The sequence below is a fragment of the Symphalangus syndactylus genome, chromosome 5 (assembly GCF_028878055.3).
Source record: "Symphalangus syndactylus isolate Jambi chromosome 5, NHGRI_mSymSyn1-v2.1_pri, whole genome shotgun sequence".
Taxonomy (NCBI): domain Eukaryota; kingdom Metazoa; phylum Chordata; class Mammalia; order Primates; family Hylobatidae; genus Symphalangus; species Symphalangus syndactylus.
Genome location: NC_072427.2, coordinates 28,052,448 through 28,068,588, shown reverse-complemented (window position 1 = coordinate 28,068,588; position 16,141 = coordinate 28,052,448). Strand labels below are relative to the sequence as shown.

Below are 16,141 nucleotides of genomic sequence, written 5' to 3'. Positions count from 1 at the left end.
AGAGGTCCCAGTCTGCTCATCTGTCAGATTCTTTATCTCCCAAGGACAAAATGAAAAAAATTTGAGACCACTTATGATTAGGCAGAAATATTTTATCTTACTTTTTAGAGATGGATGCTGAAATATTTAGGGGTGAAAGGGCTTGATGTCTATAATTTAAAATATTCTGGAAAAAACAGATAAAGCAAAATGTGGGAAAATGTCAACAATTGTTAAATCTAGATGAGGGGTATATGGGAGTTCCCTGTACTATTATCTCTACTTTTTCGTATGTCTGAAAATGTTCCCAACAAAATTAAAAAAAAAAAAATAGCACAGTCACATGAGCCAGGCAGGAGCCCCACACACAATGCCTGGTGCTCCTGGTATGCCTGAAAGACAACTGGGTCTCTGAAGTAGGTTAAACATCCCCCCCGCCATCTCCTTTATGTTGTTTCCCTAGAAATCGCTTTTCACAAATTCCACTGAGCCCTAGCTGCGCATTTAAAAGCCTTAACACATTCAGAAGCCAGACGCTGCCCTTTATTGAGGTGACTGCTGTCTTGTGACCACACCTCCCCCACCCACCAGGCTCCCCATGCCCTCTGCAGAGCAGCCCAGGGCTGGGGGTCCTGATACTGATTCCATCCTCTCAGAGCCTCAGAATGCCCCTACCGGTGGAGCAGAAATGATGACAAGTCAGTAACTGCCTGGGCATCTCATTCAAAGGCAAAGTGTCACCGGACAAAGAGACTGAAATCTCCACTTAACAGATGGGAAAGCTGAGGCCCAGGGCCAGAAGAGACTGGAAGCAAAATAAGGCAGGTGAAGAACAGAGGGTGGAGGAGGTGGGCAAAAGCTCCCCAGCTGCTCCAACTCCCCCTCCTCCCCAGCCCTCTATCCCCACCCTGGCAGTGTGGGTCGGAGATGGGGGTTTGCGTCTCTTTCTCTGGCTCCTGTTTATCGAGCTTCCTGGTCAGAAATAAACGGCCATGATCGCAATCTCCCAGCCAGGCCCAGCTGACCCTCGCCAACACTGGCCAGGCTCACCTCCATGGATCGATAATGGAGAGTTATCAGTACCCCAAATGATCAATCGCTAATTGCTGAGAGCTGTGCAATTCATCGGGGAGAGTTATGTATGGCCAGTGACTGGGTGGCCCCACCCCATCCTGGCACAGCCCTCAGGGACAAGGAGGGCCGTATCTATGATGAGCATCTCAGCAGCAAAGCAGCCCATAACTCGGGAGCTTCTCAAACAGATGTTTTGGGCCTAGCCCAAATCCCCAGGCCCAAGGGACTACCCAGGGAGGAAGTGGCAGTGGCCACAGAGGCCCCAAGGGAGGCACTGCATGCCCACGATCAGCCTGGTTGGCCCCCAGGCACGCCCAAGGAACCCAAGATGGATAAACCCAGTCCCTGCCACCAAGGTGCTCCCAAGTCAAAAGAAAGACAAAGCACCCCCAGGCCTTGCACACAGTGGGTACACAGTAAATCATAAATGTTCCCTAAATGTAAAGCTGATACACTGCTCTCAGAGTTCTGAGGAAGGATGGGCTGCTTCCAGGAGGGGTGGCCAATAGAAGTTTTTTTTTTTTTAATGTGGCATTTGGGCTGAGCCTTAAAAAGTGGGTGGGATCTCCATGGACAGAGATGGGGGAGAACTCTCAGGTGGAAGGGCCACGGAGGAGGACAGCGACAGCATACCTGATTGGCTGGAGCCTGGGGACACAGAGAGGTGCTTGGGAGAGAGGGCTGGGGTGGGACATAGGGTTGTGCAAGGTGCCGAGGTGTTGGAACGCCAGCCTGGAGTTAACAGGGAGTGCTGGAAGGGTGTTGGGTGACAGCATGACAGCCAGCCTGGGCTTGGGAAGATCTGTCTATGGTTTCCACCAGGCTGCATGCCCCAAGAGGGCAGAGGCTGGTCTTACTCATCTCTGTCCCCACAGCACCCAGAACAGCCAGGCCCAGAGGAGGCGCCCAAACAGTGATTCATTGAATGATCATAGATCATCAAATTGCAGGACAGGGGAGTCCTGGAATTACAGGCGTGAAATAGCATGTTTTTATAATGCCCTGCCATGTAGAAAAATACGTATTAGAGCCTCAAAAATAGCCTTGTAAGGCAGGCAGGGAGATCATTCTGTCCAGTGTCCAAAGGGGAAAGCCGAGGCTCAAAGAGGATAGTGATCTAAGGTTATACACCAGAAAGGGCCAGGGCCCAGCGCCCTCCCCACCCTGCCCCAGAAGGCTCAGGCCTGCTCGCCTTGGCATGGCCAGGGTTGCCTGGGAGGTGAAGGTCCACCCCTCACTCATCCCTGGGCTCTCCTGCCCCCAGGAAGCCCCCCAATCTCAGCCCCTTGCTGTGCTGAGGCAGATGGAGAAATACAGCAGATGCTGCCTCATTGAGCATGCCTCATTGCAGCCCCAGCTGAGACTGGCTACCAGTCCGTGACAGCCTGTCCTTGCACCTATAATGGAAACAGGGCCGAGAAGGGAGTCTCTAGAACACCCAAGCTGGTCTAGACAGAAGACAAAGCCACTCCTCCCCTAGTCTCCACCCCAGAAGTTTGGAAAGCCTCACTGTGGAGCAAGAACACTGGACCAGGAGTCCAGAAACAGGGTCAAGCCTAACCCACTGTGTGGCTTCTGGAGACTCACTTCCCACCGTGGCCTCAGTTTTCTCATCTGTGAAATGGAACAATGTTGTCTGCCTACTTTATTGGAACTACCATGAGGACTAAACAAAAGAAGGAGTATAAAAACACAAAATTATAAAGCAGATTTTGCCTTGGAAAATAATAATAATAAGGCTCCTCTTTACTTCTACCTGGACATTGAAACTCCAACCTGACCCACTTCCCTTTCCTGCAGAGGGCAAAATATCAGCTAACATTTACTGAGATCCTACAATGCCTCCGGCTAGTGGCTGCTTTACATGCATTATTTCCAAGTGGGCTATGGTAGACATCATCCCCCCATGACACCCACGAGGAAAGTGAGGCTCAGTAAAGTGACTTGTCCAAGCTCACCCAGCTTGAAGCAGCTGAGCCAAGATTCAAACCCATTTCCATCTGGCATCCAAGCCCAGGCCCTTTGGATCCGCCAGGCTGATTCGAGGAGCCACTCCACACCCCAAAGTCTCAGAGTTTCAGAATCAGCGCTTAGGGTGTGGGCACATGTCACACTCCACTGAGGCCAGTGACCCTGACAGCAGAGGCACTTTGCCATCCCATGGTAAGGCCATCAGAGCTGGGTGGGGCATGTGAGGAGGGTGGCTGGCACAGCTGGCCTTGAGCTAATTGGATCAGTCCTGGGCATGGAGCTGCCTAGCTGGCTGCCCTGGCAGATGGGTGCTGGAACTGGGCCACCCGCCAAGGCCCAGCCTCCACGTCCAAACCAATCTGGACACCGAAGTTCCACTTTGGCCCCCTCTCGCCCTGACCCTGGTGGCTGGCAGTGCCCACATAGATCCAGAAGACCATGGTGGCAGCTGCTATCCCTCCTCCAGTGGCTGGCACCTCCCCTGATGTGACCATATGGCCTCATATGCTCTCTGACAGCTGGAGTGCTGAAATGACTGCCTAAGGACGTCCTCTGCAGAGGCCCCGAGGCCCCGGCCACCCCACCCACCCCTGCCCAGCAAGCACAGGCACAGCCAGAAAAACCCGAGACTGCAGTGCCCACTCCCAACTTGCTTAGTGACCTTGTGCTAGTCACTGCCCCGCTCTAGGCCTCAAGCTCTTCCTCTATTAAACAGCAATGCCGAACAGCCCTCTACCCCTTTTCCTTTGTAGCCCTCCTCCGAGGTCACAAAATCCCACTCAAACTCACTCCAGTTATCCACGGAGACAAACAAACGTGTCCACTTTACAGACACAGAAACTGAGGCAGACCCATGGGCCTCAGGGGCTTACTTAAGTGCACACAGTGGCAGGGCCAGTACTGGAGGCTGCATCTATGACTTCAGGACACTTGCCACCTCTGTATGCCCAGGTGGTGGGACTGGTGAATCCTGAGCCCTCGCCAAACTCTGACGACCTAGATCACCCCACCCAAGTCTTCCCAGCCCCTGGACAACCCCACCCAAGACCACCAGAGAAGTGGTTTATATCGCAAATCGAATTGTGTTCCTCCAGAACTTCAACCCTGCAAGCCCTGAATTCAGAATCAGCCCACACTCCTCAGATGGGCACTGAGGATCCTCTTCTGTCTGGTGCCAACCTTCTCCATGCCCCCGTGTGAACTACCCCATTGCAAATACGTTCTACCCTTGCCCAGCGCTTCCCACCTCCATGCCTTTGCCAGCGCCGTGCCATCTTCCTAGAAAGCCCCCACTCACGTTCGCATTCTCCATTCACTCATTTAGTCAACGATTATTTACTGAGCATCGATCAAGTGAAGGAAAATCTCAGCAGGTCAAGGCCCTGCCCGTCCCCTCCTTCTGAAATAGCCCCTTGCCACTCCCCCACGGAGCCTCTCGGTTACCCAGCCAGCTTCACTAATACTCAGAGGTATGGGTCCAAATCTGTTTCCCCTTTGAGAGCCCATCCGGGGAGGGGCCCAGGCTCATCACTGGTATCCCCAGCACTCAGTCCAGGTCTCAAGCCAGAAGATACCTCCAAACGTGAAGTGAGGCACCAGGCCACGGAGAGTAAGAGCCAAGGCGTGGTTCCTGGGAACAGTGGTCTGGGCCCCAGAAGCCCACGGAAGAAACTCTGAGACTGGTCAGGGTAGCCCTCAGCCCCCACAAAGCTATGCCTGAGAGGTCAGGGGCAGCTTTTCCCCCTTGTCACCCCAAGGCCCAGCCCACTCAATAAATTCTTATCACTGGATTTGTTAGAATATCTTTGCAATTTAAAACACAAATATAGCAGGGTCAGGTCTTGCCTGGGGAGGGAAATTAAGGGGGTCACACTGGGCACTGCTCCCTCCCAGTCAGGAGGTTGGGGTGAGGAAGTGGCTGTTTTCCTAAAGGGGGCAGCCAATAGGGTCTGGGAGCCCCTGGCTGGAATTTTCACCCCCGGCAGAATAGACCAGGCGCCAAATAGGTGCCCCTGGTCTCCCCCTCACCATGGGCTTGGGACCCCAAATGAAGGGTTCATTTTGCGGAGTTGGTTGGGGTGGGAGTGGAGCTACCAGAAGAACCGGGGCAGGGGTTCAAGAAGGCATGGATGATAGGGGTGGAACCAAGCTAGGCGTCTTGCCATGCTCCAGCCACCTGGATGTCAACCAGAGCTTTGGTCAACACTCAGGAGGCAAAAGTCTGGAGCTTAGGGAGCCACAGGGGAAGAGGAAGAGGAGCTGAGAGACAGAGAGAAGAAAAAAACAATGGCAAAGAAAGGCCATTATCAGCCATAGCCAACAAGAGAGGAGCGGGGAGAGGCAGAGAGAGGCCGCCTGGGAGGGGGAAGCCAGCAAAGGCTGAGGAGGCCACCGCCAGGATCCAGCAGGCCTAGCCCCACCCCCAGTGGTAACTCCCAGGCAACAGCTCTTACCCGGAAGGCCCTGGGAATGACTCCAGGCTGCCAGCAGGACTGAGGGAAGTCACAGAAGCCTGCCTGGGGCTGACAGCTCTGACCTCCTGTTCTTCAGGTGGGCCACCTGGGGAGGAAGTGGCCACGATAGCCACCAGAGTCCTCTCCAATTCCCCCAGTGCACATTTAGATCTCCACGGGGCATCTTTGGCCCACAGAGGGGCTCTAGGATGGAGACGGTAGGAAGGCTTCTGGGGCCCAAACACAAGGACAATGCCAGGACCCAGCATAGAGTGCCAGGCTGGGCGGGAGTGATTCGGATCCCTGGGATGGTAGTGAAATCCCAGAGCTGTGCAGAGGATGACAGGATCCGGGCTTCCAAACCATCAGGCAAAGCACAGACAGCCTCTGGCCCCAAATCCAGGAAGCACATATTTAACCAAGCTAGGGTCAAAAGGTCCCACAGGTCAGGAGCTTTTGCTCAACTGCCTCCAGCTAAGAACAGCCGCTGGCCCAGTAAACGTGCCACACGCAGCAGGAGCCCGCCTGCCAGGTCAATAAAGAAGGCCTGGGTGCCCTCCATGCCTCACCAAAGACCAGGGTCAGCGGATACCCTCGCAGTGGAAAAGGGCTGTCCTGAGACTTAGAAAACTACCTCCATCTCTGCCACAAAATCCTCCTCTGTGAAATGGATAAGAAACTTGCCCACCGGTCCTGCATTCTCACAAAGTGGCTGAGAGATTCCAGAAGGATAATGGAGGTGGAAGTAAGGTTTAAGCCTGAAAGCTGGTATTACCATAGACATTACCATACTCCAGAGACCCAGGTAGATACTGACTGGTCCAGCCACCACACCCCTCCACGCAGCATCCAGGCTGAGATCAAGACTTCTAACCACACAGGTTCACAGGCGAGTGGCAGGAAAGAAGGCATATGGATGGGGGCTGCTTGGGATCCTGGCAGTTACAACCCCAGGGAAGTCCAAGCTGGAAGGACTCAGGAGCAACCAGAGAAGGCTTCCTAGAGGAGGAAAAACCCGCCCTGGAAACAAGGAGGATGAGGACCCTGTAGGAGTCCTGACCCCAGACCCTTCCTTGGGCCTCTCACTCCAGGAGACACGGGGTTCTCTCCCTCTCAGAGGCACCATCTTGGACCACAGCTTTCCATCCCATCTTCCACAGGACTGGCTGGGTTGGCAGTTAGGGGTGTGGGGAGGTTCCCTCAGGCAGCCAGCACAGGTCCAGAGTGTGGGAGGAGACTCACGAGGAGAGAGGGTACAAAGCACAGCCACAACCTCAATGCAGAGCGAGGCACGCGGGGGGCAGGGCTCCAAGCAGGGATGGGGCACCAGGCTGGCAGACCTGGAGACGCCCCCTCCCATCCCCGGCTTCTTGGGAGCTCCTGAGGGTCCAGGTCTGGTGGGGCGCGCCTTGCGGCGAGTTCCCTTCTTCCAGCCACCGTCCTGAGGAGCAAAAGGCGCGGGGACACACACATACACGCCCGGGCACGTCTCCGCACTCCCCCAACTGAACCTTGGTGTCTTCCGCCTGCCTGCAAAGACAACCTCCTGGGCCCTGGGCCTGGGAGCTGTCGCCGCGCGGTCCCGCCTGACCCTGGCGGGGTCACAGCAGTCTGGCGCCCGGAGCGGCTCCAGCGCGGCGCCGCGGGCCTAGGTGGGTGTCCCAGAGAGCCGGTGGCTGCGCGACTGAGGAGGTGGAGGCGCACCCCTCCGCCCGCCAGGCGGCCTGGCCCGCGCCCCCGCCTCGCTCCCCTCGCGTTCTCTTCTCTGGAAAGGAAGGCCGGAGTTGCACCCTGAAAGCGCCTCCGTCCCCACCCCTCCCGGCCCGCCGCGCCCCAGGGGCTCCACAAAGTTGCTGCAAGTCGCCGGGGCTGCAGCGGTAGGTGAGGGTGAGGCGGGGCCGCGGCCTGGGGTGCCGAGCACGCCCCATCCCAGCCCCAAGCGTGCACGCCCCCCACGGACGCGCACCCAGCACCCCACCCCCGCCGCTGCCCCCGAGGCTCCCGCCCAATCAGAGGCCGCGCACGCCGCGCCGCCGGCGGGCAGACAAACCGGCTCCCCGGCCTGTGCCCCTGCGGCCCTGGCCCCGCTGGAGCGGCCCGGCCCGGTCACACTCACCGTCCCGGGCGCGCCGTCCGCGCGCGGCTCCGCTCCGGGCCGGCATCCCCCGGCTCGGCTGCCTCCGGTCCCCGCTCCGGCTCCGGTTCCCGCTCCGCAGGGCTCGGCTCCGCGATGGTGGCCGCGGCGGCGAGCGCGGCAGGGAGGGCGTGTGTGTGCGCGTGAGAGCGCGCAGCGTGTGCATGTGCGTGTGCGCGGGAGGGTCCCGGCTCCCCTGCGCGTCCCGCTCCTGCCTCCTGCTCGCCACGCCGCGATGCCGGCAGAATCTCTACCGCGCGCCCCCACTGCCCGGCGCCCACACACGCGCACACCCGGGCGCGCACACCCGGCTCCGCACTCCCGACTCGCCCTCCTGGAGCGCTCACAAAGACCCCCTGCCGGGACGGCCGGAGCCTGCGGAGGGCAGCCCTGGGCCCCGTCGGCCTCAGGTGCCCCGCTGCTCCCCGTAGGGACCCCGTGAGCTGCCCGGCTCCCGCACCCTGCCTGGCCGGGCCGCGTCCGCGCTCCCAGCCGGAACCCGGGCCCAGGTGCCGACTCCGGCTTCCCGCACTCCTGCAGGAAGCGCCGGCCCCCTCCGCGGCGCCGCTGCCCTTCTCCCCACTTCCAGTCCGGCCTCTCCGGCGCCTCCCTGCCTTCTCCCACCTGCCCAGCCCGGTCCTCGTTCTCCCCGCTGCTCTCCGTCTGTCTCGCCGCCGCCCTCTCCCGCGCCCCTTCCTCCCCACCGCCCTGCGCTGCCTCTCACATTCTCCGCATTACAGCGGGTGCCGCCCGCCGCTCGCGGGGCCCAGGGTTTGAGCGCGCAGTGGGCGGCGAGGGGACCCGCCGCGCCCGGCCCCGCCGCCCCCTCCGCTCTCCGCGGCTCCGCGGCTGCTAGCTCCGGCCTGGCACTAGGGTGGCGACGTCCCGCGCTAGCCTCGGCTGCCGCTGACAGCTCTCATCTCGCCCGGGCTTAAAGGGATAGCGCACCCGGCTCGACCGGCCCCACCCGGGGGCGCCGGGGAGGGGACCTCGCCGCGCGGGAACAGTCCGCGGCGGTGGCGCAGCCGGGACCGTGCGGGCGACGCCCTGTCCGCCGCCGTGGAGCCCGGCCCTCGGGGCTGGAGGTGAGTCAAGGAGAAGGACGGTCGGGAGCTGCCCGGACCACGCCATCCAGGGGGCGCTCAGCGGCCAAGCCTCTGGGCCGACAATGGGTGTGCGGCGGTGTAGGCTGAGCGCCCTGGACTGCGTGGCCGGGGAGGGGGATCAGGGAAGCTGCCGTCTGAGTCTGAACTCCAGGTGAAGACACCTGTCATGCTGGGAGGACAGGGCTCACGGGCTGGCGTCCCGCTCCTGCTGTGTGACCTTGGGCAAATGCCGACCCCTCTCTGCACCTCAGTTTACCCCCTTTGGAAGGGCATGGCTTCCATCATTTCTGAGCCCATGCCCAGCTCTGATATGGTGTTAGGTCCCCATAGGAGGGGGAGTCCCAAGGTAGTCCCTCAGCCCCCAGAGTCCCACCTCCTTGCCTGTGACAGCTGAGGCCACCGCTGAGACTGCAATCCTTGCCACCCCGGACACTCACCAGTACTGGTCTGCCTCCTCCTTCCAACTGCCTCGTCAGGGGAACTAGGGAACCAGGCAAAGTTGAGTCAGTATAGGGACCTACCGTTTGCAGAGCTCCCTCACATCCAAGATCTCCCTGGACCCTCATGACACCCCTGGGAAGTAAAGTGCACCCCTACGCTCCCGGTCAGCCTGATCCTGGACAAGTCTGGCACGTGAGCATTTCGTCTTCAGGGCCCCCTCCCCACCCTTACTCCCACCCAGGCTGTCCCTTGCTCTCCAACCCTGCAGAGGGATGCATTTTGCCCATTGTTTAGGAAGTTTCTGTCATGTGCCCCATCCTGTGCTAGGTCCTGGAGACACAGATGATTTAGACACATTCCTACCTTCAGAAAATAAGAATAAGGGAGGTATGATAGAGCTATGGGGGGTGGAGGAGGTCCTAGAGGAGGTGACATTGGAGCCAGGTAGTGAAGGATGAGTAAGAATTGGCCAGGCAGAAAGGAACAGGAAGGGTATCCCATGCCAAGAGAAGAGCATGTGCAAAGACCTGGAAGTGGGAAATGGAGTGATGGGTGTTTTGGAGGGAAGAGAAAATATAAATCCTTGATGTGATGAGTTTCGACTTTGTTCTGGGGCAGCAGCAGAGCTGCCGCTTGGCAAATCTAGGCAGCAGCCCCCACCCCCACCTTTCAGCCATCACAGGTATGGCTAAGGGCTTCCCAAACCCAGCAGCTTTTGCCAGAGGCCACCCCATCTTCTGTTTCTCCCCTCTAAGCCCAGACCCAACCTCTGCGCCCACATCCACAGCCAGACGCAGCACAGCCTCCCCCTGCTGTCCGGAGCTGGAAGTAGGAGAAGCCCAGGCTGCGCTGTGGCTGTGATGTGAGTCCAGAAGGGCCAGGCTCCTGTACCCACCCATCATGAAGGTACCCTGTGAAGACCCCAGACTTTGGTATCAGGCAGATCCAGTATCAATTCCAGCCTCAGTGTCCTCCTCGGTACAATGGGAATAAAAATACGTTGCCAGTAACGTGACTGGCAAAGAATCCACAAGGGACGATGCTCAGGAATGGCTCAGCACACAGCGGGCATGCGGCAAGTGGCCTTTTCTTCCCCGTGTCTTGAAAAAGAAAAGAAGAAAATGTCTTTTCTTCCACAAAGCTTGGCTTTGTGGTCCATCCCAAAGTCCCTGTTGTCTCCCTCTCCCTCTTTCCCTGGCCATTTTCCTTCTACCTCCCTACCAGACTTCCTGGGGGTCTCAAGGGAGATGAGCTCATGGCTGTTGCCTGCTCTGGCTCAGCACGCCTCCTGAGGAGTCTTCCCAGGGCTTCCAGGTGAGCCCTAGGGAAGCCATACGGAGACAAACAGCCTTTCCCCAGAGTCTCTGACATCCATGCAGAGCAGCGATTTCATCCTGCATCCCCATCCGTTTCCCACCATCCAGATCTCCCGCTTACTTCTGCTGTCTTGGGAGCCACACAGCCTTTGGGTCCGTGCTTGGGAATTTATGCCCAGCTATGAGGTGCAAACTCAAATAGGTGGCACACTTTCTCTGAGCCTTAACTCCTTCCGTAAGTATGGGAGCAAGCAGGTATGCACCACAGGGATGACGAACCTAAGTCTATGTCATTTATTTTCCCCAGCAAGTCCAAGCCTAGGCCCTCTATCCAGGAGTTCTGCACAAAGGCAGTCATGTGCAGAGGCTGCTCTGGGATCTCCTTGTGTCCTGCCCTTGTGCTGGTGGCCAGAGGCTGTTGCCACCTCTTCCTTCCAGCAGGCTTTACAGAGAGGTGTGGCATGAATAATGACCAGGCCCACTGTACGGCCAGAGCAGTAGTAGCTGGGGGCCTGGGGCAGGGACCAGGAACAAGACTAGTTGGGCAGCTAGCTCCAGGAGGTAGCTCCTCTACCAGGGGCTGGTGGCTGGCTGCTTCCCACCACAGAGGCTGGGTCAGTTCCCCCGCAAATGCCTGCCCAGGGCCGCTCTGCTGTTTCCGGCCATCTTCATGGGCCAGTCATGGAGAACTTTGGCAGTGTTCCAGATCTAATCATCACACCAGGTCCAGCCGAGACTGAGAGTGGCCCACATGGAATTCGAGGAGGCAGTGGGCATTTCCCACCCACTTCCTCTGAAACCCCCTGGTTTCCTAAGCCAGGCTGAAAAGTAGGTCACCAAGGGTTCAGAGAAATGCCCTACCCAGCTGGGCTGTCTCCTTGCCGTCTCTAAACACATCCAATCTCCCCACCTCCACGTCTTTCTCCACCTGTCCCCATCAACTTTTGGTTTCCACATGTCTCAAATCCTTCCATGCCTAAGCAGCTGGCGTCAACCACCCCCTCCCCACCCCGATCTCTCTCCTCCTCCCTGCTTGTCTTTACTCTTGGCAGAGTGTGGCCAGGAGATTTTCATTCATTGGCTCACCCTCATGCTAATCTTGGTGTTATCATTCCCATTTCAGAGAAGAAAAAAGCAAGGCTCAGGGAGAGGTTCCAGGATTTGAACTGAGAGCTAACATTCTTTATTCTTTCCATGAACATGCGCTGTGGGCCTACTTCATGCCACACACTGTGCCAGGCATGGGGAATACATGGTGGAGACCTCAGAGTCCAGATGAGACAGGAAGAAACCAAACCACCATGCAAACAAATGTAAAATGACAACTGGGACAAGTGCTGTGACAAGGTCTGTGGGGACCTGGTCTAGTCTGGACTAGGGAGTCAGGAGAGGCTTCTTGCAGGATGCAACATTCAACGTAGCACCAGAGGTGGAGTAGACAATGACCCAGAGAAGTGGGGACTCCAGAGAGAGGGAATAACGTGTTGAAAGTCCCCATGGTGAGAAGAAAGAGAGAAAAGTCATGTGGCCAGAGCATGAGGAGAGAGGATTAGAGATGGGGGTGCAGGTGGCATGGGTCAGGTTCTAGTGGGACCAGCGAGGAGTTGGGGTTTTAGCCTAGAGGCTCTGGGCTGGCCCTGGAGGTTCAAAGCAGAGGACAGTGCTGCCACTGTTCCTCCAACTATCACCTCCCAGCCCACCGCTGTGCACCCAGGGACCACTTCCACCCTCTTCTCTGATGCCCAGGACCTGGCACAAGGTGAGACATCCTGGGGAGTCAGACTGGGCAGCTGAGTGGGCAGCCTCATGACGGAGCAGGAGGCCTTGGCCCCGCCTCTCGTCAGATGCTAGCTGGATGCAGGACTGTGTGCGGTGCCATCTCCCATCCCCCACTGCGTTCCCTCACAGGTTCAGAAAGCAGCTGCTCCCTCCCAGGTGACACTGCACCCTGCCATCTGTGTGAGGGGCCTCTTCTTTTGTGTGAGTTGCAGTTTCTGCTTGGGAGGCTGCCTTACCTTGTTAAGGCCCTGCCTAAAGAGGTGGGGATGGCCCTGAAGGTGCTGTCCCCAGGTCAGCACAGGGCCTTGAGCTCATGGAGCAGGGGCCAGGCCAGCTTGTTGAGAGGGCCCAGGTCAATCCACAGTCTGCCACATCAGCTTTTTTTATACTGATCATGCCTACCTGAAACGTGGGGAGTGCTTTGCTGTCCACAAGTCTAATTGTACGTGTCTTCTCAGGGAAGACAACCTACAGCCCAAGGAAGCAGGAACAGGGATTATCCGCATTGTACAGATAAATAAACCAAGGTGCAAGGTTATGGCCATCTGGACGCTGGATCCCTGCAGTCCAGCACAGTCACACAACAGGGCCTCAGGAAAGGGTGGTGCTGGAGGCAGCAGGGCAGCAGGAGCTGTGGGTGTCAGGGTTCTGGGCAGAGAGTGGACCTTGCCTGTTACTGAGAGATAGAGATATGACTGGACTTGCCCTTTGGAAGGCCGAGGAGTGGGGTGGGGGTGGGTGGTGGGAATCTGGAGACCTGGGATTATGCATAGTTTGGGGAACTGACCGGCCATGCAGTTCCCACTCACCACGGTGGGCCCTGTGCTGGGCCCATGGGGTCTATCCTCAGGGAACACACAGGCTGTGGGCAGACAGACACATGGGTAGCCATGCACACAGAGGAAGGCCAAGGTTCCAAGTTCTGGAGTGGGCACTGTGTTGGGGTGGGGCCTGGAGGCCAGCAGTGTCACAGAACTGAGAGTCAGGAGTCCATGGAGCCTGGACCTGAGGAAGGGATGGCCTGGCGACGCATCTATGCAGGCATCAGCGGAATCTGGCTCTCCCAGAGAGGCGAGAGACGATGGTTCACTGGGCTGGGGAAAAGGGCCTGGGGCATGGGGAGTACCCTGGGGGAGGAAGCACGACTAGGTCCATGTCCCTTCTGAGTCCTCAACTCCCACCAGCCCAGGCCTGGCCCGATGCAGGGGTTCAAGGAGTATGTGCTGGCCACGTGGATGTGTTTGAATGCAAGAATGCAAGAAAGAAGAGCGGGGAGAGGGAGAGAGGGAGGGACGAGGGACCAGCATGAGCACAGAAAGAAACCTATGAAAGTACCTCCACTGTTGGGGAAGGAGCAGGATGGTGAGTGGGGTGGGGCTGGAGGGGACCCCCAGGCCTTTTCAGCAGATGAACTGTTTCCTGGGAGCTGACCCCTGCCAGGCTTCACAACCTTGTTCCAGGGAACCCTCACCTGGACACCTGCTGTGAGCAGTCTTTGGATGCAGCTGCCCCTGGAAGGGCAGGAGTGCTGCAGCCTGAAGGGGCTTCTGGGCAGTGCCCTCCTCCCCTGCTGCAGGGATGCCAGAGCTGATAGGCCTCAGGTGAGTACCCTCCCGCTGACGAGGAGGCTGAAGAGAGAGCCTCCTTGCCCAAGGCCTTACTCTTCTAGGGACAGCTGCATCCAATGACTGCTCCAAGCATGGGATAAAGGCTGCCCCTTTTGTCCCATCTCAGAACACTTCCGCAGAGACAGCTTGGATCCAGAGCTCCTCACAGAGTCTGCCTTGTAATGGCATCATGGCCCAGCTCCCCTGGCCCCATCCTGCCTGCCTTCACGTGGATCTCCCTCAGAGTCTGCTTTCTAGGGAACCAGCCTGCCCACACTGGTGTTATCATCCCCATTTACCCATGAGGGAACTGAGGCACAGAGGTTGCCCAGCTGATAAGTGGCAGGTCAGGTCCCGGCTGGGGAAGGAGAAGACCAGGGCCCCGAGGTGGCTGAAGGTGGGTGGGAGAGGTCCGTCCCCAGGTAAGGCTGGCCCAGCCCACAGGCCAGCACTGGAACCCGCAGGGACCTCTTCCATCTGCCCCCTCTCCCCATTCCATAGACAGAGAAACAAGTCAGAGAGAGAACAAAACTTGCCCAGGCTCATGACATCAGTTAATGATGGCCCCAGGAATATTCTCTAGAGTTCTGCCTTCCAGCCCAACATAGGTGTTACCTTTGGACAGGAGTGATGTTCACTTTCTGCCTGCCCCCCTTTCCAAACCCTGCACTGGGTCTCAGGGTCACGAGTCTGGCTGGCTTGACCCTTACCCAATTTCCCATGGCTGGAATGAGGTACCTGAGGTTCCCCCAGGCCCTTCACAGAGACCCCTGCAGCTGCCTGAGCTGTCCAGCTCTGGCATGAGGATGGGATATATTGGGCTGGGTGGGCAGGCCGGCATCTGACTGGCACAGCAGAGCAAACAGACAGGAAGGAAATCAATTTGAGTGTTTGATTAATTTTAATTTTTAATTTGCAGGGAGAGTAATGCACCCCATTTGACACTGCACACTCGCTGTGAGCTGCTGGCATTCACCATTGCTGCTACTACTGCAGCCTGGTATGCCCAGTGGCTCCCTGCCCTTCTGTCAGGTGAGCCTGTCCCCTGCATGGCAGACTGGCCTTCTGCAAAGCTGGGAGAGAGAGTCCCCTTGCAGGATCGTCCACCCCTTCCGCCTAGAAGAAAAGTGTCTAGTAAGTTCCCTCTGTGTGAGATGAGTAGGGCCAAAAATATGTTCCCCTGGGGAAGAGCCCAGTTGGACAATGTCTGTTCCAAAGTCAGGGTGTGTGAATGGACTCTCAGACTTGGTGGCAGACCAGTTTAAGGGGCAGGGGAGACTCTAAGCGCACCTAGTCCCACAGGTACTGAGTAGTTGCCCAGCCTACCTACATTCATGGACGGCCCTATACTTAGAGTCAGGTCTGTCTTAAAACTGGAAGAGTCCTAGCTCTGTGTCCTGCCACTTTGAGAGTCAAAGCTCTGCTGTCTCTTTGTTTATTTGGAACTTGACCATGCATGGGCTGGGGAAAGATGGCCTGACCTGGGAGAGACTAAGTCTTCCCCTCAACTCTGTGGCTTCTCTCCCCCTGCCAGGGCCCAATCCCTGAGAGCAGTGTCCTATGAGGTTGACAGCAGAGGCCCTGGAATGAGGCAGGCCTGGCTGGAACCGTGGCCCTGCCACTTGTTAGCTGTGTGACCTCGGGGAAGTCACATATTCTTGTTGGGTATAGCCTTCAGGGACCCTTCCAACTGTTCTCCTTCAGGACTCACCTTCTCTTGGTATCTTCAAAACGCGAGGGTCAATGGCCTCCTCCAGGAAGCCCTCCATGATGAAGCCTTCTTTTTTCCCCACCTCTACTATTCCCAGCTCTGAACATGAACTCTCTCTGGCCCCTCCTTGGCCCTCAGTAGTTTGACTTTGTGCACCTCACCCTCTGCATGTGGTGTGTGCCAGAGACAGCATGGCCTTTGAAGCAGACATCCCTGGTTCAAATCCCAGCTCCACTCTGTGCTGGCTGCGTAGGCCCATCCCTTGAGCACCTCAGATGCAGTGGATTCAAAACTGAACTTATCATCCCTCCCCAAGTCTACCCTTGCCCCTTTTTCATCTCAGTAAGCAGTACCTGAGTTTACCAGTTTCTCAAGTCAGAGAGTTAGGAGTCATCTGAGACTCTCCCTCTCTCCTGCCTCATTCCCTGCATCCTATTCTGTCCCTGTCCTTGGCTACATACCCCGTGATGGGGCAGGCAGAGGGGAGGACGGGGATTCTCTACTGCCTTGCATGGCAGGGCTGGGAGAACACTCAGAGAACACCCAGTTCTCCCCTCCCATTTTATAGAT

At 57.5% G+C, this 16,141-nt stretch overlaps 1 protein-coding gene across 3 annotated transcripts in view; it reads right to left on the bottom strand.

Moving 5' to 3' along the window:
- LINGO1 (leucine rich repeat and Ig domain containing 1) overlaps nucleotides 1–7,738 on the bottom strand; it is a 205,778-nt gene extending 198,040 nt beyond the window's left edge. For all 3 annotated transcript variants that reach the window (XM_055277598.2, XM_055277603.2, XM_055277601.2), the window contains exon 1: nucleotides 7,594–7,738. The gene's annotated coding sequence lies outside the window, so the exon portion shown is untranslated. The remainder of the gene's footprint in view (nucleotides 1–7,593) is intronic.
- Nucleotides 7,739–16,141: the final 8,403 nt, after the last annotated feature.